This window comes from Pan paniscus, chromosome 13 (assembly GCF_029289425.2).
Source record: "Pan paniscus chromosome 13, NHGRI_mPanPan1-v2.0_pri, whole genome shotgun sequence".
NCBI classification, from domain to species: domain Eukaryota; kingdom Metazoa; phylum Chordata; class Mammalia; order Primates; family Hominidae; genus Pan; species Pan paniscus.
The window spans coordinates 88,732,434-88,755,130 of record NC_073262.2 but is presented as its reverse complement, the minus strand read 5'-3'; the positions used below and the strand labels follow the sequence as shown (position 1 = coordinate 88,755,130).

At 34.9% G+C, this 22,697-nt stretch overlaps 1 long non-coding RNA gene across 10 annotated transcripts in view; it reads left to right on the top strand.

Annotated features, from left to right (window-relative positions):
* The window catches only part of LOC103786954 (uncharacterized), a 461,968-nt gene that overhangs the window by 406,909 nt on the left and 32,362 nt on the right, over positions 1-22,697 (top strand). For 4 of the 10 annotated variants that reach the window (XR_010109519.1, XR_010109515.1, XR_008955328.2 and 1 more), the window contains 2 exons: positions 1,100-1,170; positions 2,908-2,994. This is a non-coding gene — a long non-coding RNA (uncharacterized LOC103786954). Of the gene's footprint in view, positions 1-1,099; positions 1,171-2,907; positions 2,995-3,540; positions 3,671-22,697 lie in introns of all 10 variants that reach the window. The other 6 variants (XR_010109517.1, XR_010109516.1, XR_010109518.1 and 3 more) reach the window with 3 other exon arrangements.

Below are 22,697 nucleotides of genomic sequence, written 5' to 3'. Positions count from 1 at the left end.
AAGTTTTGCTATGTATTGATAGTGTTACTCTCAGTACTCAGTAATGCTTCTTGGTCAGAATTTTTATTTAATTGTACCACCATAGAGTGATGTGCCTTTGAGCAACAACAAAATAAGTATTGAATTATAATCTATGTAGATATATGCTAAGAAGAATAAATACAGAGTACTGTGACAGCATAATTTAATTAATTATTAAGGTATCATTGAGGAAACAAAATATGAGACTTGAATAGGAATTATCCAATTATTCAAGAAAGGTTGGGGTGGGCAGAACATATTTTTGGTGTCTTTGGTAGGAGCAGTTTTGATATAATGGCAAAGGTAGAAGCCAGATGGAGAGTCAGTTCAGATTCAACATGGGCTTAGGAGATAAAGTAGCATATATAAAGATTCTTCCCAATAAATTTGACTTGAAATGAAAAAGAAAATATTATAGCATATGGAAAGTAATTTGGGATTCAAGGAGAGATTTATTTTTCTTTAATATGAGAGATGCCAGAGAATGTTTGAATACTCACGTACAACAATGTGTAGAAAGGGAAGATATAGTCAATGGATGTGACTAAAAAATGAGTAAGATAGGATCCCAAATACAATAAGAGTGCTAGGATTATAGAAGAAGGGAAACCAAACTCTGACATCCGTTATAACAAGAGTGAATAAAGAGAGTATTGGTGACTGTTCAGGTTAAGTTTACAATTTGGTGATGAGATGAGTTGAGTTCTTATCTGATGACTTCAAGATTTTACAAAATAGTAATTGAGGTCATCAGCTAAAAAGTGTGATGAAAAGATGAAGGGAGTGAGAGGTTTGATTAGTGTGGAAAATGCATTAAAAAGTCATTGATATAAATATTTTAGCACCGTATGAAAATAGAGTAAGATTGATGGACATTGTTGACTACTCAATTAATACTGTTAGGAATATATAATGCCAATCTATGTGATTTTATCTAACAACCCTCAATTGGCAGGATGTAAGCTCAAAGGAAATTAGTAGGATCTTGACCAACATGCAAGAAGGGATGGAGAGAGGGACATAGAAATTAAAGACATTGATAACAAAATGATTTTAATGATTGTCTCTGGAACTTAAGCAGGAAAAGAAGAAAGCTGAAAACACACTGAGGATTATGGGAGAGGGGCAAGTGCATGAAGCTTCTCAATGGTAAGTGTTATAATTGAGAAGTTTGATTAAGTGTGCTGGAAAAATAGAAAAGAGTGAGTCAGAGAAGGGGATGTGGAATCGATGATTTGTTAATGATGATGCAGTTTTTGGTCACATTGTGAAAAATGGAGAAAGAAATAAACATAATTAAAGCTGAGGTTCTGAGCACTAAAAACATTTTATAATAAAAGCTGAAGAGGAGCATAGGTAACTGACTTTCTGCTGTGAAGACATCTAGGCTCTTTTATTTTTAATTTCCCTCACTGATTCATTCTCTGTAACAGTCTCATAAAATACACATCTCACTTTGTAATTATTCATAACAATGACTGTGACATTACAGTGCATTGCAAACATGTAATGATACAAATCTTAAGAAAGGCAATGTGGAATGAAAGAAGCTTTGCTCATAGTGACCATTTCTTCACTAGAAAATAGACCAGTCTTCTCTTCTACTCATAAAGTAGATATTAAATGCATTTGTTTATTATTTTGTCTTTTTCTTTAAAACATATCATTTCCTTCCATATTTTAACCCCTCTAGTCTTTAAGTTTTGTTGTTGTTGTTGTTGTTTGTTTTTTGTTTTTTTGAGATGGAGTCTCGCTCTGTTGCCCAGGCTGGAGTGCAGTGGCATGATCACGACTCACTGCAACCTACGCCTCTTGGGTTCAAGCGATTCTCCTGCCTCAGCCTCCTGAGTAGCTGGGATTGTAGGCACACCCCACCACACCTGGCTAATTTTTGTATTTTTAGTAGCGATGGGGTTTTGCCATGTTGATCAGGCTGGTCTGGAACTCCTGACCTCATGATCTGCCCTCCTTGGCCTCCCAAAGTGCTGGGATTACAGGTGCGAACCATCACGCCCAGCCATCTTTAAGTTGTTGAATATGACATGCCATATCTGAAATATGATGCCAGCCCAAGAAAGGTAAGCCTCATCTTTGATGAACGTAGAAAACTGAAAATGCTTCCTGCATTATTTGAAACATAAGTATTTTGAAACTAGTTTATATTTTAAATTATTTATTAGGAAATTAATAGAATTAGAAGATTATAAAACCACAGAATTTTAGACCTTGAGCATATGTAGATGTCCTCTTTTCTGTTTTACAGATAAGAACAGAATAAGTGGTTTGCATTTACAATTTATCACTGTAATGACTGAAACAGAATTCAACTATTTCTATGCCTCAACTTAGTAATGGTTTTCTATTAGGTCATATTATGGTTATATGAAACATGACTTTCATTTTAGGGCCAACTTTTAACTTTGGATTTTTAAATATTGAAGTAGAAAATAGATTGATATAGATATTATGTGTTGATATAGATTGCATGTATTATGAATCAAGTGACAGAACTGAAATTAGAATTTATGGCAGATCTCACACCTCCAAGTATTCATAGCCATTTAAATATGAGAAAGGTCTTTTTTGCTGGCCATAGTTTTTTATCTAATATGTCTGGTATTCTTGATGAATGTGAAGTATTTATTATGTTTCAGAATTAAAATGGGTAAAATATAGTGGCAGACTCAAATGATTGCAATTATGCTAAAGACAAAAATGTCAAAGTATCATTATTCTTTAGTTACCTGCTAATATTACAAGAATTATTCTAAACATCTTTATTTCCATTATATAATTATATATGTAATTATACAATATATTATATTTAACATATGCATATACTTGGCATGTCTTATATATAATTCTCATGATATCTTTCTTTTGCAGACATACAGACACTCTAAAAGCTCAAGAGATCAATTATTCAACTTCAAGAACTGAAATTTGAACACAGATTTTTAGCTTCCAAATCAGGTGCATTTTCTACTATTTTACAAGGATCTCTCTGTCTCTGTCTCTGTCTCTGTCTCTCTGTCTCTCTCTCTCTCTATATATATATATATGTGTGTGTGTGTGTGTATATAAAATGTTGTGTTTATTTTGGTAAAATGGGCAGGACAATGTATTTATTAGGTATAGCCCTATATATATATATCCACACATATATATATTTACAAAATATATCTTCATATTTTTTACTAAATATACATACCAAATATTATATCCAAATATATGTTCATATAGTTGGATATGTATAATATTATATATTTTTATATATTTTAACCAAATTATTGTGAGGATAAAGCATATATAAAAACCACAAAAATGAATTTTTTATAGAGAGGCAATAGTAAGTTAAATGTAAAATTTTGATTACAACTTGGAAAGTTACATTTGTGGACACCTGCGTCTCACATTTAAAGTCAATTTGGTGGTTATATCTCTAATAATGAAGTTCAAGAATGCAGTCTCTCCATTAGGTATCAGTATGGTTTCTCTCTGTCTCTCTTTTTTTTAAAGCAGCTACACAGGGATATTCATCCAAGCAGAAAGATAATACCAGAGTTCCGAACTGGAGGCTGAATAGCAAAAGGAAGAAAAGCACTTCACATAAAATAGGCAGGCATGCTTTCAGGACTAACTAAACATGGTGAGGAAACAAGAATGATAATAGTATCTGAAAATGTGTTGCCTGTTATCATAATTAGTTTTGAGGTATTACGAAGTAAAAAGATACACAGATTCCAAGATGACTATATGAAAAACCCCATGTCTAAATTAATGGTCATAGTGATACAGTAGGTATTACAAAGAATGTAGACAAAACTACATAATTTTGTATAGCGTTTGTTAAAGCCTGGCTTAAATAAGACAAACTTCTAAATTAACTTTTTTATACTCCTCCATTGTCTATCAAATTAAGCACACTGTTTTGTTAAGGCCTTTCATAACATGTTTCAAACCTATCTCTCTGAATTTTCTCTTTAAACTTTATGAAATCTATCTTGTTAAACTTGTAATTCCTCAAACATATTTAGTGCTTTGTGATTTGTCATTTCCTTTTACCTAAACCACCGTTTCAGCTTTTTGCTTGCTTTTATTCAAGGTCCATTTTAAAGTCCAAATCTATCTTATGTATTGAGTCTTTCTTGAAGAAAGAAATATTTGGTTTTTAAAAGGAAGAGTATATTCAGCATCTCTAACTGAATATGCTCTCCCTTTTCTTAACCTCTCCAGGACCTGTCTTTTTCATCAGATTGTCAGTGAATATGTAGATTTACAGCAGGAAACTTCACATAAGAAATATAAGTAAATTAGTCCTTTGAGAGTTCATCTTTAAAATCAATGCTAATGGATCAGTGCAGAGATAGAAGGGCATCCAAAGGAGGAGAAAGAGTTCTCAGTTCTAAAAGATTGGATCATAGTCCTATTGTGTATACTAACATATTGAAACAATAAATGAGATACTCATGCTAAATTAGACTTGAGTACAATAATGAAGAGAAGTCTCAGGCAAATTTCAGCAGAGGCATCCAAAGGGCTTTAAAGGAAAGGAAGCCTTAGGCTCGTCATTTGTGTATTTTAGCAAGCAAGCATATCTTTAGGGTGTTTAGGCATTCTGTGAAGCTAAAGGACATTAGGTAGTATAAAGATTCTAGTGGAAAGTCATCTCAATAGTGAAAATCTTGCTACCAAATGCATACATATGCTTGCATTTTCATCCATTCTCTCTTTCTTCCTCCTGCTGTCCTGCTTTAAGGGAGGAAGTATCCCTTCTCTTATATAAACCTAATCTTAGCACCGTGTTCTGGATCCCATCCCCTTTCCAGGTTCTCATATTGTATTCTACCCACTATTCATTCAATCTCTATATCTCTAAGTGTTTAATTGCAGAAGTCAAAAGATTAAAGGTTATTTTTGAGATCTCAGGTTAGCATCATTCAAATGCCAATTCTGAGATAAGGATTCAGGAGCAAGGAGTTTATTTGAGGGTTTCAAAGTACATTAATAGAAGAGTACAGAAGTGATGCCGGGTAGGGAAAGCAGCTAACAGAAGGTGGCAGTTAAAGTGTACTAACCCTGTGGTCAGTTGGACCTGTATCAGAAATTGGTATGGAACACATGCCTCAGAAGTATACCACTTGGAGGGTGTACTTCCAGTATGACAATGTGAAGTTTGTGGACCCGTTCCCAAGTGAAACTGGTAAAAATTATTTATTAAAAACCCACTCTTTTAAGTCTTTGGGAAATGATCCCAAAGGTTTAGAGAAAATAAATATTTACTAATTAAAATATACTAAAAATTGGTAAGAATGGTGAGAATCTGGTATTTGCATAGAGACTCACTCTCTTCCTCCCTTCTCCCAAATCATCAAGAAAGAAACTACTCCAGACTATTTCAGCCAAAAACACAGGTCTCCTTCTCCTCTCAGCTCCCAGTAAGAGGGCTTTCTTTCTTTATATATATATATATATATATACACACACATATATATATATTTTTTAAATTATACTTTAAGTTCTAGGGTACATGTGCACCACGTGTAGGTTTGTTATATATGTGTACATGTGCCATGTTGGTGTGCTGCACCCATTAACTCGTCATTTACATTAGGTATATCTCCTAATGCTATCCCTCCCCACTCCCCCCACCCACAACAGGCCCTGGTGTGTGATGTTCCTCTTCCTTTGTCCAAGTGTTCTCATTGTTCAATTCCCACCTATGAGTGAGAACATGCGGTGTTTGGTTTTTTCTCCTTGCGATAGTTTGCTGAGGATGATGGTTTCCAACTTTATCCATGTCCCTACAAAGGACATGAACTCATCCTTTTTTATGGCTGCATAGTATTCCATGGTGTATATGTGCCACATTTTCTTAATCCACTCTATCATTGTTGGACATTTGGGTTGGTTCCAAGTCTTTGTCATTGTGAATAGTGCCACAGTAAACATACGTGTGCATGTGTCTTTATAGCATCATGACTTATAATCCTTTGGGTATATACCCAGTAATGGGATTGCTGGGTCAAGTGGTATTTCTAGTTCTAGAGCCCTGAGGAATCACCACACTGTCTTCCACAATGGTTGAACTAGTGTTTGTGGGACTGTAAGAGGGCTTTCATCTCTGGAGAAGTAGGATGGTTCATCCTTTCCCCAGTTACCTGCCCTTGAGCCTAAGTTCTCGATGAGAGTTCCTGAGAGGCAGGAAATCCCTTCTCCTGCCCACCTCCACTCATGGTATAGAGGTTATGCTTTAGGCAGGGAGCTACTGAAAATACTGAAGACTCAGTCTCCATGACTCAGATTCATAAAGTGGTGGCCCCACCATGGAAGAGGCAATCTGACAAGATATGAGGCTGCTGCTGAGTGCCTTCTCAACCCTAATGAAGCACTTAGCTCCTAAAGTGGCAGCTGTCACTCATAGAGAAGTGCATCATTGTCCCTACTCCCAGATCCAGAGACATAGCTCAGATAGTTTGCCTGGAGAGAAGCAAAGCATAAAACTAATAACTACTAATCTCTTCCCCAAGGAACTCACTTTATGTGTAACCCAGGATGAAGAAATTCAAGCCTAAAAGTGCTCTCAGAAACAGTGGAGGTAATTGTGAAAGGCAATTGGAAGGAGTTGGTAGATTCATCAGACGTATGTGTTAGACTACAGGCCAGTTAGTTTGCCTGACAGAACCTAGGAAATAGCAACTGGAATCCACCTAAGTCACAACAAATCTTAACCACTGGCCTCCAGAACTACCTCTCAAAGGAGCCCAGATTTGAATATCTTTATCTGTGGAACAGTTTATGTTCCAGGATACTTCACAAAAATAATCTAGACAGTCATTAAACAAATTAATAAGCAAATGGCAGTAATAAGTTCTGAAGAGGGGTGGCCAGTATCTAGTGTTGTTATAATTTATTTAAAATGCCCAGTTTTCAACAAAAAAATTTGAGACATAAAAAGAAACAGAAAAGTATGACTCAAACACCAAAAAAAGCAGGCATTTAAAACTACCTGTGAGAGTAACCAGATGTCAGATTTTAACACACAAAGATTTCAAAGTAATCATTATGAATATGTTCAAAGAAATTTAAAAAATGATAAATAGAAGAAGCTATGAAGACAATGTGGTATAAAATAGAGAATAAAAATAAAGAGATAAAAATGATTTATAGAAAGAACCAAATGGAAATAAAATGCTGGAGCTGAAGAGTACAATAACTGAAATGAAAAATTAACTAGTGGTGCTTAATATTTATAACATTGTATCATTGAATTTGGTGACGTAAATTGACAGAAGAAAGAATTATTGAGCTTGAAGACAGATTGATAGAGATTATGCAAGTTCAAAACACAGAGGAAAGAAATGAAGAAAAATAAACAGATCCTCAGAGAAGGGTTGAATACTATTAAACAAACCAATATATGCATATTAAGAATATCAGGAGACAAAGAAGGAAAAAATATTCAAAAAAATAATAGCTTAAAACTTCCAAAATTTACTGAAAAACAAGAATCCACACATCCAGGAACTTCAGTGAACTCTGAGCAGGATAAACACAGAGAGCTACAAACAGATATGTGACAGTAAAAATGCTAGAAGCCAAAGGCAAGGAGAAAATCTTGAAGGCAGCAAGAGAAAAACAATTTGTCGCTTACAAAGATAGACCATTAAAATTAATAGCTAACTTCTCATCAGAAAAAAATGAAGACCAGCCAAAAGTGGGATAACATATTCAAAGCACTTGGATGAAAAAGACTATCAACCAGGAAGCCTATACTTAGCACAGCTGTCTTCCAAAAATTAAGAAAAAATAGACATTTGGAGATAAACCAAAATGGAGAGAATTTGTTGTTATCAGACTCATCTTACAACAAGTACTAAAGGAAGTTCTTTAGCTTGAAAGTAAGTGACCTCAGATGGTCACTTGAAAAAACAAAAGCATCAGTGAAGATAATTATGCACTTACAAAAGACAGTATAAATGCATATTTTTCTTTTTCATTACGTAGAAAGCAATTGTATAAAACAATATGTATGTATCTATTATTGCGCCTATAACGTACGGAAATGCAATACATTTGATAAAAACAGCAGAAAAATGGTGAATGGGAACGGATTCGTTTTGGAGTAATAAACGCTAACAGATGGTAACTGGAATCTACCAGAACAAATGGAGAAATGATAAATAGAAAGGTTGATATAACAAAAGCTATAAATATATACTTGGTCTCCTTTTAGTTTCTTTTAAAGACATAAAGTTATGTAAATTAATATTTATAACATTCTATCATTGGGTTTGTAATATTTATAGATGTAAGATACACAACAAATAATACTATAAGACAGGAGAAGGGAATAGAGCTATGTAGGTGTAACATTTGTATATCTCACTGGAATTAAGTTAGTACACATCTGAAGCTGGTTCGGACACATTAACATGTACTGCTGACCCTTGAACAATGTAGGGGTTAGGGGTGCTGACTCCACATGCAGTAAAAAAAATCCCCTATAATTTTTACTCCCTGAAAACTTAACTAATAGCTTACTGTTGACTGGAAGCCTTATTAATAACATAAACAGTACTATATTTTTACAGTTAAGTAAGCTAGATAAAAGAAAATGTTATTAAGAAAATTATAAGGAAGAAAATTATTACTATTCATTAAGTTGAAGTGGATCATCATAAATGTCTTCATCTTTGACATTTTGACATTGAGTAGGCTAAGGAGAAAGAGGAAGAGGAGGGGTTGTTCTTGCTGTCTCAGGGATGGTAGAGAAGGAAGAGGTGAAAGGGGAGGTAGAAGAGGCAGTCATAAATACTTGTATAAGTGGACTTGTGTAATTCAAACCCATGTTCAAAATTCAACTGTATATAATAAGCTGTAGAACAATCACTAAAGAAATAAGTCAAAAGTTGTCCTAAAGATGTTATTAAAGAAATTTAATGATCGCATTAGAAAATATTAACAATCAAAATAAAACAATGAAAGCAGCATCGAACAAAAAGATGTGAGATAAATAGAAACAACAAGTGAAATGAAAGACAAATATTATCCAACCATAATAAGGAATGAAGTGCTGATACATGCTACAACATGGACGAATCTTGAGACATTAATGCTAAGTGAAAGAAGTAAATCACAAAAATGACATATTATATGATTCAATTTATAGGAAATGTCCAGAATAGGCAAATATATAGAGACAGAAAGTAAATTAGTGATTTCTTAGAGCTGGCATGTAGATTGGGAGATTGGAGAATGACAGCTAACTAGTATAGAGCTTATTTTTGAGTTGATGAAAATGTCCTAAAATTGACTATAGTGATGGTAACCCATATCTGTGATTATAACAAAAATTTTCAAATTATAAACTTTAAACTGCATACTTCAAATAGATGATTTATATCTTTCTATATAAAATAGTTGTGTAAATTACACCTCAGTAAAGCTTATAAAAAATAAAAGAATATCTCACCTGAGTGGTGAGGATAATTAGACATTTATAACCACCTCCCAAGAATCATTTATTGAGTTTGCTTCTGGTGGTGGTGATTCCTTTGCATTTCCAGAAAGTGGCCTTCCCCAGTTTCAGAAACATGCCTTAATCACAGAGATGCCGACATTTTAAACTAGAATTTGTCCAGATCACACTGAATGTGGTAAGGTTTGAGATAAGTGGACCCCTGAGAATATCGACTATAGTCTAGCCTTTCTACTGCTCAGATCTATTTACATCTTTTGTTTTTTTCAAATTTTACTTTAAGTTCTGGGATACATGTGCAGAACGTGCAGGTTTGTTACATAGGTATACATGTGCCATGGTGGTTTGCTGCACCTATCAACCCATCATCTAGGTTTTAAGCCCCACATGCATTACGTATTTGTCCTAATGCTCTCCCTCTCCTTGACCCCCACCCACTGACAGGCCCTGGTGTGTGATGTTCCCCTCCCTGTGTCCATATGTTCTCATTGTTCAGCTCCCACTTATGAGTGAGAACATGCAGTGTTTGGTTTTCTGTTCCTGTGTTAGTTTGCTGAAAATGATGGCTTCCAGCTTCATCCACATCCCTGCAAAGGACATGAACTCATCCTTTTTTATGGATGCATAGTATTCCATGGTGTATATGTGCCACATATTTTTTTATCCAGTCTATCATTGATGGGCATTTGGGTTGGTTCCAAGTCTTTGCTATTGTAAATAGTGCTGCAGTAAACATACGTGTGCTTGTGTCTTTATAGTAGAATGATTTATAATCCTTTGGGTATATACCCAGTAATGAGATTGCTGGGTCAAATGGTATTTCTGGTTCTAGATCCTTGAGGAATCACCACACTGTTTTCCACAATGGTTGAACTAATTTACACTCCCATCAACAATGTAAAAGCATTCTTATTTCTCCATACCCTCGCCAGCATCTATCGTTCCCTGATTTTTTAATGATCACCATTCTAACTGGTGTGAGATGGTATCTCATTATGGTTTTGACTTGCAGTTCTCTAATGATCAGTGATGATGAGCTTTTTTTCGTATGTTTGTCAGCCACATCAGTATCTTCTTTTGAGAAGTGTCTATTCATATCCTTTTCCCACTTTTTGATGTTTTTTTTTTCTTGTAAATTTGTTTAAGTTCCTTGTAGACTCTAGATATTAGACCTTTGTCGGATGGGTAGCTTGTGAAAATTTTCTCCCATGCTGTAGGTTGCCTGTTCAACTCTGATGATAGTTTATTTTGCTATGCAGAAGCTCTTTAGTTTGATTAAATCCCATTTGTCAATTTTGGCTTTTGTTGCAATTGCTTTTGGTATTTTAGTCATGAAGTTTTTGCCCATGCCTATGTCCTGAATGGTATTACTTAGGTTTTCTTCTAGGGTTATTATGGTTTTAAGTTTTACATTTAAATCTTTAATCCATCTTGAATTAATTTTTGTATAAGGTGTAAGGAAGGGTCCAGTTTCTGTTTTCTGCATATTTACATCTTATATTAACTACATCTAATTACTGTTTCTTTAAAGTGGTACCTGGTTACTTTTTTTAAAAAAACAAACATTTAAAATCACAGGGTTGGTGAGAAAAACTACAGTCACCCTGCTGTAATTGGTACTAAGGCTGCAATGGAAATTCATCTTCTTTCTCTAGCACCTGATCTAGAATCCTCTCATGCTTAGATGGCTCGGCTGCTCTAGATTCCCTTCTTTGGTTGGATAACACAATCCTCATCAGTGAATGTCTAAGCTTGTCATTACCATACTTCTCAGATTGGAGTGTCTGCAAGTAATTGTTTAGAGTTAATACTGGATAAAGAAACAATTTTTTAAAAACCCAAGTCTTATCCACTCTTTTATTAAGCCAGTCTATCACTCCTAAGCTCTAACCCTTAGCTGTTTTCACTGGGGCTTTTTGGCAAATAATTTATTTTTTCTCAAAGCTGGGGCAGCCCTTTCTTTCTCAGCTGGAAAAGACCTAGTTAGATGCTTAGAAGCCATGAAGGATACTTCTTAAGCAGGACAAATATATTCTTGCAAAATGTATTCTAACTAAAGCTTCTATATTATTTCCAGGCGAGGGAGGGTGCTATCTTCTAGCAACAGTATAGTTGGCTAGAACCCCTGGATCAGAGGGTTCCAGGGAATCAGAGAATCAAAGCTCTTAAGTGCATCAAACAGATGTTATAGTAGTCCTTATTAGTGCTTTGATGTCAGCAGAGGAAAGTTGATAGGGTTATTAATTTAAAATTTCTCTGCAATTCTGCTATAGTCACAACCAAGTCTTGGCCTAGTTTTCAGACTAATCTACTGTTTCCTTGCTGAAGATGAAGCTTTTTTAAAAAAAACACCACCATAGAGGACTTTTGGCTTCCAAACCTGACCCTAGATGGTGGTTGGCTAATTTCAGGCTGTCTGTTTCTTTGTTCAGTGAATCAATTGCACTTAACAGTTACACATTTCTAATAGTATCATTGCCACTATATCCGTCACACAATATGGATATTGGATAAGCTATCACATTTCCACCTGTTTGCCATCCCAATTCATCAAAAACAAGAATCTTATTTACTCTAAAGCTACTATATTCCAGGAATGATTGCAACTCCACTTAAAACAAAACAAAACAAAAAATGGTTCCTTATTGCTATATGGCAGGTGTGATGCTTTTTATGTGTCAATTTTACCAAGCCATGAGGTGCCCAAATATTTGGTTAAACATTATTCTAAGTGTTTCTGTGGAGGTGTTTTTAGATGGTATATAAACATTTAAATTTGTAAACTGAGTAGAATAGATTATCCTCTGTAGTGTGCATAGGCCTTTTCCAATTAGTTGAGGGCCCGGATAGAACAAAAAGGATAATACTTTCCCAATTAAGACAGAATTCTTCCTGCCTGACTGCCCTTAGAACTGGAAATTTTTTTTTTCTGCCTTTGGACTCTAACTAAAATATCAACTCTCCTTGGGTCTCAAGCCTGCCAGCCTTCAGATGGAAACTACAAAATTGGCTCTCCGGTTTTCAGGTCTTCAGACTCAGACTAGAACTAAATCATTGGCTATCCTGGTTCTCTAACTTACTGACTTATTCTGCATATCCTTGGAACTAGCCTGTTTCCATAATCACATGAACCAATTCCTTATAATAAATCTGTCTCTCTGCCCCATATGTAAAACTTAGGTTGGCCTCTCTCTCTCTGTCTCTCTCTCTCTCTCTCCTTTAATTTATATATATATGTGTTTCTGTTTTTCTGGAAACTAATACAGTGGGTGAGTGATCCAATCTCAGAATCTTACCCAGAGGATAAGCTTTCTATGGTCACCTCTGGTATGTTGGATTCCTCCAAAAGTATCTGTAAAATAAAGAGGTCATTTCAGATGATGTCCAACTTATTTTATTGTTTTCATTTTACCATTTATGACTTTTTAGGATATCTAGAATATGCCATTCCATCTGGAACAAGTCTGGTTTGACATAATAGGATTGCTCTGTTAATAAAGGAAGAAGCAGTTAATCCATGAAAGAAAATCTAAGGTTTATTGGTAACTGACAATTTGAACCAAGCTGGTTTAAGGTCCAAAGTTGAGCTAAGCTTGAGGAGAGATTCAGGGTCTGAGGAATGTTACCTAGAAATTAGGGAACAGCAACAGGAGATAATTTCTGATAATGTAATTTTGTTTGTATTCCCAAGAGACATTTCTTTAATATGAGCACATGCTTTGTTCATATGTTTTAAAGTTATTGTTTATTTTGCCAGTACATTTGATTACCCATATTACATATGGGTTGATGTAAAAGTAGTATTCTTTACTAAATTCAGAAAACATAAAACAAAAGTAACTCCACTTTTAAAAAAATGCCTGTAATATTTTCTTATTATTAAAAATATACTTATAGTTCTATACCCTAAACTCCTGCTCAGTGTAGCAATCTTGTCCACAAATAATCTTTCCACTTTTTAAAAAATTCTCAGTGATGGAAGATTGACTACCATATAAGCAGCTTGCTTTATTAGTAACTCTTTTGAGTTGAAGTTTTTATTTTATACAGCTTCAAAATCTTCCTATTTTTAACTTTTACTTGGTGGTTAGAGTTATATCGTTTGGAGCTACTGCCCCTATCTCTAGTTGTCTATTAAAATGTTTCCAACTCATAAGATAAGTGGCTTGTTGAGCATCACCTTCACTATCTACATCACTCCTCTCTTTGTACTTTAGCACTCTACCCTATGTGATCTGATAAAAACAGAACAAGGGTAATGTTATTTTTCTTTCTCTAGATTCCATGTTTATATTGTTGTGGTTGTGTAAACTTTAGAATAGATTCTAAAGGTTATTTGTATCCTTATTTCCACATACTTAAATTTGGGGTAATGTTTTATACCTAGGATTAACTTTCAATTATCTCTGTAGCAAATTTTAGATGGAAGTTGCTAGCCTCCTGCCAAGGAAGAGGTGGTGCCTGTACTACTTTCCCCTCCGTCAGTTGTTATGTGCTTTGAAACAGAAAATTATGCTTATAGTAGCCTTCACAGTGGATATGAATGTTCACTTAATACATGTGGCTATTTGATAGATATTATTTCATGAAATTCAAAGTAAAATATGATTGATATTGAAATGTTTTGCTAATTTAAGACATCAGTGAATGTGTTCTTTTATTTCTCCATTGGAACATGCAAATCAACTATTAAATTTACAATGCAGGTCTCTTTTTTCAGTGCTTAAATTGTAATTTGTAAGATATGTGCAGAAGAAATAATAACATCCTCCAGCATCATATGTTTTAAAAGAAATGCTATAACTGGCAACAAATCTCTCCGGACACATGATGTTTAGCATATCCATCCGTATGTGTCCTTAGTTTGTCTTGGTCAACTGGTTCCTCACATGTGGCTAACTTGTAGATCAGCAGGCAATGTGCAATGTCAGGCTATTGTGCTGAGGTTCCTTTCTGTTTAGAAAGAAGTAACCTGCTTGTGTTCCTTCAAAGTCCTGAACAGTCTGATTTCAGCATTTTGGCTTTCTTTTTATGTGAGGTGAAATAGCAAGCTGTGTTTAAGTCACAGATGTGAATGCTGAATAGTTAAGGGCACTGTTAGGAAAAAAACAACTCAAAAAAATAAAAGAGAAACAATTTCTTCTTCAGCTGAATGTGAGTATCGATTTTAGAGGACTTAAAAGCTATATTTTATGGTCTGTTACCAAAATAGCATTTGCTAAACTTAGGGATAAAACCACCCTTTTGTGTTTTTTAGGGATAAAACATTAAAAGAGTAATACAAATTTAAGTTGTAGAAACCCATTCAGACTTCTAAAGTGAGATCTCTTAAGAGAAATTATTTATAATGAAGAATGGGATCGTTCTTTAAAATCTATATATAACTATCAAATCTCTAGTAATTTAACATATGATGCTGAAAAGCCAGTTGTTAGTTTTCTCACATTAAATGAAAAATGAAAACTTAAAAGTACCAATATAGTTTCAAAGAAATATCTATGTTATTCCAGGTTAAAAGCACAAAAAAAGGCAAAATGAAAACAATTCTTTATAGCTTAAAGATTTAAATACTTAACTTGACCATCTTATTCATTACATAAAAATAAAGTTAAAATAGGATATCAAGTTGCAGATAAAAATATGAAATTTCAACTATAGATGTGCTGACATTTATGATGAAGTTCAGATATTTCTGCAAATGCATGAGGATTTTAAAAGAGCTGAATGTTCTGGTTAATTAGCTTAGTGATCTATTCAAATTTGCGGTGGTCTTGACTGGTGTTAAATAAACTTCCCATAAAATGAAATATGATGCATGTGAAAAATCAAAGATTTACTCAGATTTACCCATTTACCCACTTTCATCTTTACCCTTCATCTTACCGACTAGCACAATAAAGCAGAAAAGGGAATGACTTTATAAAAAACCATAATCAACTGTCTTTTAAAAGGTTAATAGATCCAATTCACACATGAATTCCTGTGTCTTTGTTCTGCTATATTACCCCTTAATATGGGACTCTGAGCTTGACCACATGACTTACTTTGGCAAATGGGACACCAGTAAATGTGATACAAGCACAGGCTTTACAAATGCTTACACATTGAAGCTTAATCTCTTGAAAAGCTGCCACTTTGTGAGAAAGTCCAGGCCAGTCTGCTGGAGACACATGGCCCACCTGACAGCCAGCTGCAGCCTCCAGACATGAGGGTATCTCAGACCATCCATGTGCAGTTGATCCACCATATCATTGCAGTTACATAAGTGACCCTGACACAGACAGCAGAAAACCACACAGTTGACCACAAAATAAATTGCTAACCCAGAGTTATATATTACTAAAATGTGTGTTGTTTACACCGCTACATTTTTGGGATAGCAATAGAAAACTGACAAAAACAGCTGCGTAAACTCACCTTTTGGGCCAAATTAGTAAAAGGGTGAACCACAGAATTTGTGCCTACATTGCGCAGAGTGGATACCGGAGGTAGATGAGTTAACCTCAGGAAGCAAAGACAGTCTCAAACATCAATTATCCAGGGATGAGCAGAGAAAACAAGCCAGGCATAAAACCAAACACGTAAATTCACTCAAGGAAAAAGGAGAAAAAGAGTTTGTGCAGAAAAAGGTTAATGATACCCCTGAGGTGAGGAATAAAGTAAGAGAGGAGTCTTTTCTGGAACACCAGGGTTTTAACTATGGCTTGTTGCTTTTTTTTATTTTTTTGCCTTGGTAATCTGATTACAGGGTTAAAACCTAGAAATATGTATTAATTTTTGATAGGTAATATGTAATTCTCATTTATTTTTAAATCTTTTTAACTAAATGGATTTCAAATGTACAAAAACATAATAAATGTGAACCTACCATGTTAATATTTTGACATTATCTTTATACCAATCTCTATTGTTTTATGACATAATAAAATATCATACATGCAGTTACTTTTAGTATCTCCTCTCTCTATTAGTCACACGAGTGACTGATAAATATATTTATTCACAATATTCAAAATAGCTAACACTATTTTGCTAAGGGTGATTTGATGTCCTCTGCTGCATCGTGGGGAAGTCAGGGAGCTCCTGAAAGGGATGGGAAGACTAGGAAGAAAAATTTTAAGGGGGGTTAAGAGTCATTATTATTAATTATAACTGGTACTGAATTATTTTTAAATATGACTATGACTTTCCTAGTATATACTAATTTGGGATCATATAAATATCTTTTCCCAGTTTGTGGATGCCTTTTTACTGTGTTAGTGATGTATTTGATACATTTATTTTGATGTTGGTTTATAGAAGCTTTTGTATTTAATGCCATCATATGAATCCATCTTTTTCTTAACGATCAGTGCCTTTTGTATCTTGGTAAAGAAATCTTTTGTGAACAAAATATTTTCTTTTTTTTTAATTTTTAAAAATTTTTTTATTTTATTATTATTATACTTTAAGTTTTAGGGTACATGTGCACAATGTGCAAGTTTGTTACATATGTATACATGTGCCATGTTGGTGTATTGCACCCATTAACTCGTCATTTAGCATTAGGTATATCTCATAATGCTATCCCTCCCCCCTCCCCCCACCCCACAACAGTCCCCGGAGTGTGATGTTCCCCTTCCTGTGTCCATGTGTTCTCATTGTTCAATTCCCACCTATGAGTGAGAACATGCGGTGTTTGGTTTTTTTGTCCTTGAGTTCATGTCCTTTGTAGGGACATGGATGAAACAAAATATTTTCTTAAAAATTGTTCACAGCTGGGTGCGGTGGCTCACGCCTTTAATCCCAGCACTTTGGGAGGCCAAGGCGGGCAGATCACGAGGTCAGGAGATCGAGACCATCCTGGTTAACACAGTGAAACCCCGTCTCTACTAGAAATATAAAATATTAGCCGGGCATGGTGGTGGGCGCCTGAAGTCCCAGCTACTCGGGAGGCTGAGGCAGGAGAATGGTGTGAACCCGGGAGGCGGAGCTTGCAGTGAGCTGAGATCACGCCACTGCACTCCAGCCTGGGCAACAGAGTGAGACTCTATCTCTAAAAAAAAAAAAAAAAAAAAAAAAAAAAAAAAAAAAAAAAATTGTTCACCAAAATATTTTCTAATATTTTCTTCTAAAATGGGCTTTTCATTTTTGCATCTTTAATTGACATAAAATTTATTTTTCTTTATGGCATTAGGTAGAGATTTAATTTTATCCTGTATCATAGAGATATGCTGATTCTGCCACGTATTAGCAGTGTGTCCTTGTCCAAGTTACCTACCTTCTGTGTACAATAGTTTCTTCATCGATGAGATGGGATTAATAATAGTCTTTACCTCGTATATCATTTAGAAGATTAAATAAAATAATAGTGTAAACTACAATGCCTGCTACATAATGATCACCCTGTATTTATTCGTTAATAGACCTAACGACTTATTCAGCACCATTTATTGAATAGCCCCTACTTCACCTGTTGAGTGCCTAATGTACACATATATGGATTAATTTCTAGGTTCTCTATTCTGTTTCTTGATATATTAATTCTTTGCAACAATACTCAAATTTCAATTATTGTAATTTAACAGCAATTCTTATCTGATGGAGTGAGTCCCTCCTAAGGGTTACTTAAAAACGTTTGGGCTTTTTACTCATATGTATGAAATTTATGTGAAAGTTAATTTGTGTTAAATCAGTGTTGGAATTTTGATCAGAGTTGCATTGAATTTATAAGTTATTTGGGCTAAAACTGTCGTCTTGATGATATTGATTATTCTTCTCAATAAAATAGTATATCACTTCATTGATTTAGGTTGTATTTTATTTATTATTATAAAACCTATCTATATTAATTACAAGGAGGACATGGTTTCTTTGAATCCTGGTGTAGGCTGCTCATTTCCCACACTCCAGAAACCAAGGAGCTTGGAGACAAAATTGCTACAGTTAAGAGTTGTTGGCATATCTCCTCCCTGACTGAAATTCTTGCATAGTGTACCCATTACCCACAAAATAAAATTTTCAAACTCTTGAATGTGATACAACACCTTCCATGACTTCCTAGTTTATTTCTCTAGTCCAGGTGTCTTCACTAAATGTCCAGACTTGTATATCCATCTAATTGTTTACCATTTCCACTGAATGTCTAACAGATATTGAAAGCTGACTCATTTCTTGACACATAGTCTCCCCACTGACCCTGGAAGCTCATTAAATGGCATCATCATTCACTCAGTAGTTCAAGCTTGAAAACTTCAAGTTATTCTAGACTCCTATCTTCCTCTTGCTTTCACATTTCAGATCAGTTCATCAGCCTGATATTACTTTCTTCAAAATATATCTGAATTCTAACCTTTTCTGCCTACCCCTACCCCCAACTGGCTACCATGTTAAACCAAGCCATCATTGTTTTTTGCCTGGGTTAATGAAGAAACTTTGAAACATATGTTCATTCTCCTCATTTTTTTTCTCCCTTCTGATCAACTATCCACATAACAGGCTAGGCACTCTTAAAATAAAAATCAGATCATGCCATTTACACGCTCAGAACCCTCCCATATCTTCCTATCGTACTTGGGTGAAAAAATCTCTGGTCATGTCCAAGGAAGCCTTCAAGTTCTGGCCTGTCCTCCTCTCAGGTTTCATCTCCTATCACTCTCTCTTTAACAGTCTTCCCTGGATATGCTTGTCCCCTTGCTGTTTCCTAATCAGACAAACAGATTCCTCCCTCAGGACCTTTGCACTGCCTATTCTCTCTGCCTAGAATGCTTTCAGAAACAGTTGTTAGACAATGTGGACAAAGTAATAAATATTAGCAACCCTTGGAAAATGCTGTGTAACAACTATGAGATCATTGACAGGGAAAGGACAATCTAACTTTAACAATTAAGATAAAATCTTTAAATGAAAGATTATTAGGTTTGAATTTATGAAATATATTTATGTTTCAAACATTTTAAAAACTATAAATTTTGAAGAACTGGGAAATTTATTTCTCACTGTATTAGTCAATTCTCACATTGCTAGTGGTTTAATTGGCTCACAATTCTATAGACTGTATAGGAAACATAGCTAGGGAGGCCTCAGGAAACTTACAATCATGGCAGGAGGTGAAAGTGAAGCCAGTACGTCCTACATGGCTGGAGCAGGAGGAAGAGAGAGTGATGGGGGAAGTGCTACACACTTCCAAACAACAAGATCTCCTGAGAACTGTATCACGAGACAGCACTAGGGGCATGGTGCTAAACCATTAGAAACCACCCCCATGATCCAATCACCTCCCACCAGGCCCGACCTCCAACACTGGGGATCACAGTTCAACATGAGATTTGGGTGGGGATGTAGAGCCAAACCATATGAGTAACACTTTGGTCACATCACATCAATGAGTAAATAGGTCCTGGGCTAATCTCAATTGGCCTTTTAAAATTCATCTCATCTATATTTGTGAAACAATCAGATAAAATATTTAAAAACCTTAAAAAGAAAAAATATCTTTGGAACTACAGTTATTTCATAAAATGTGAAAACACAGAAGTATAAAAGATCATCTAATTCTTATTTTCTTCCTCCACAGAAGTATAAAAGATCATCTAATTCTTATTTTCTTCCTCATTGTTTAAATATTGTTTTTCCTGGGAACCTTACTGCCTATGATAGTGTTAATTGGTTGTCCTGGACTGTGTCTTAGCTTCCCATCTTCCCAATTTTCATATACTTAGTAGAATGTGGATCGTTCTCAAAGCGTTATCCATTTGAGTAATGAATATAAAACAACTTCCGTAGAAAGAGGCTGTATTTAGGCTTAAGATATTTTATAACATGACACCCTACCCCCAGCCCACCTCCGTAGCACTTTGTTACTGGAGCATGATTAGGACTTCCCTGCTTCTTTCTTCACTGTCAATGTTTGGGGTGTGTGTTTGTGTATGTGCATGTGTGTGAATAGTGTGAGTGTATGCATGCACATGTGTGTCTCTATTGAGGAATACAGGGATGCTGGTAGCAGGGGAAGAGGATCTAATTTTCTTTGGTTTATTATTTTTTTCTTAACAGCCAGTTAGAGCAGTGGAGTAGTAATTACAGTTGCCACAACTTTTAACAAATTTTTAGGAAGTGATATTTAATAAATAAGAATCTTCTGGCTGGTTAATGTTTACGCATACAAAGATATCTTTGCTTCATGATATGTTTTGGGTCTAAAAACACAGTTATTTTATGACACCTATGTATTTGTATTGCGTTTGCTTCTCTTTTCTGATGGAAGAAATCAATAATAATCAATAGAGAGAAAGGGCTCTCTAGACCAAAAGTCTGCCAAAATTGAAAATTGAAGTGTTGTCAGTTGACCTGGGGAAGGACTGAATCCTCTTTGCAGAAAAATACCAGAAACACAAGTGAATGTGCATTGTTCTTAGTCCAACCTAAGAATGCATTCATCTGGGTTGGTTGTATTAACTAACACAACTTTATTATTAGTTGTTAATGTTAGTTAATACAACTAACCCAGATGAATGCATTCTTAGGTTGGTTTTACGACATTCACATAAGAAAAGGTACATGAAAAACTATAATCTTCAAAATGCATTGAGGTCACTGAGCTTTGTAGCTCCCGCTTCTTGGTCATTCCAGTTAAAAATGTTATGTTTGAGATGTAAACTTTAACAGGATGATCTATGCTAACTCCATTCCCCTCCTCCTATGTACTTTCTTGCCATGGGTAGCATTTCGTCTCAGAATGGATGCAGAAAACGTAGAAAAAAGTAATTATAGAGGAAGTAGGTAACCCATTCCCAAGTTGCTTGAAAGAAATAAGAGATGGCCAGTTTTAATGTTTACAGATTTTTCATTTATCTGTCCAGGAAAAGCTGGAGTACTCAATAAAATATATTTCTAATGTTAATTTTGGCTAACAATTTTACTCATTTTCTGGCAAAAATAATGATTAATTCTCTGTCCGATTTATCATATTATGGTGTAAATTTCTCTCAAATGATTGTCAGAAGTTGACCATCAGTCCTAGTTTTTGAGGTTGCAGGAGTGTTTTTTGAGGTTGCGGGAGTTTTTGTTTATTTGTTTGTTTTCTTTTTTAAGGTCCAGTGTATTTTCAATTGGAATGTTCAAAGATTCTACATTAGGAATTACTTCTGGGGAGCTCATATTTTAAAACCAAACTAGTTCTTGTTACTTTCAGCAATACTTTTTTTTTTTTTGAAAACAGGCTTTCCTTTCTACTGCCTCAACGTTATACTTATTTCTTGTGTTTCCCCCAAGGGCTTAATTATGAATCCCTTCTAGGCCTTTTCTGAGCACTAATAATGTTTAGAGGTTGGTGAGCTCTTTGTTAATGCTTTTCCCACTGTCAGGAAAGAAGCTATTTATTTCCTGATTTGTGTCTTCCTACTTTACCTGTGTGGAATAAACCATATTTGTTTTTTACTTTCTCCAATAAGATATACAAAATTTGGGCTTGTACTGAAACTATTTATGTGGCTAATTTAAAAATGTTTTTAGATTTAACATACTCTTTATTTTTGTCCATATTCCCCATCTAAAATTTATAAATATTAAGATAGAACTAGAGATATATTTTTGATAGATACCGACCTGCTAGAAGCTAAGGCACACATTGTAATGACAGAAAATTTCGATAGCAATACATAGAATTCTTATTCTTTTTTCTATTTTTTTTGTGGTCAGCCTCATTGTACTCTACACAGGAAAGATGATACTTTGAAACAAAAGTGTTAAAACATCTGGAAAATTCCAATGTTATTTGGTACTCCATAAATAAGAGAAGTGTTGGAAATTGAAAAGTTTCTAAATATAAGAGTTCTGTATTGTTGGTGTGCATATACTGTTTTCTTCTTGGGAATGTGCACTGGAAGGAGAAAGAACTAATTCTATACAATGGCTGGCTGTGCTGAGCATGGACATCATACTGAGGGAAGACTAAGAATAGCAACAACTAGTCTAGAAAGCTTCCACTGTCCCAAACAGTTCTTAGTTGCCGAGAACCACTTTTGTCTGCTACTTTCTCACGAAGACCCACACTTTGGCTGCTACACTGCACATCTTGCTCAGAAGTGTAGTAAGTTTATTATCCCATTGTACTTTTTCACATACTTGACTTGCCTGTCAAACTGCTTTGGAAATGAGAAATAGCTTGTGCACATTCAACCCCTCATCACACTGCCCAACAGTGAGGGGGCCTCCT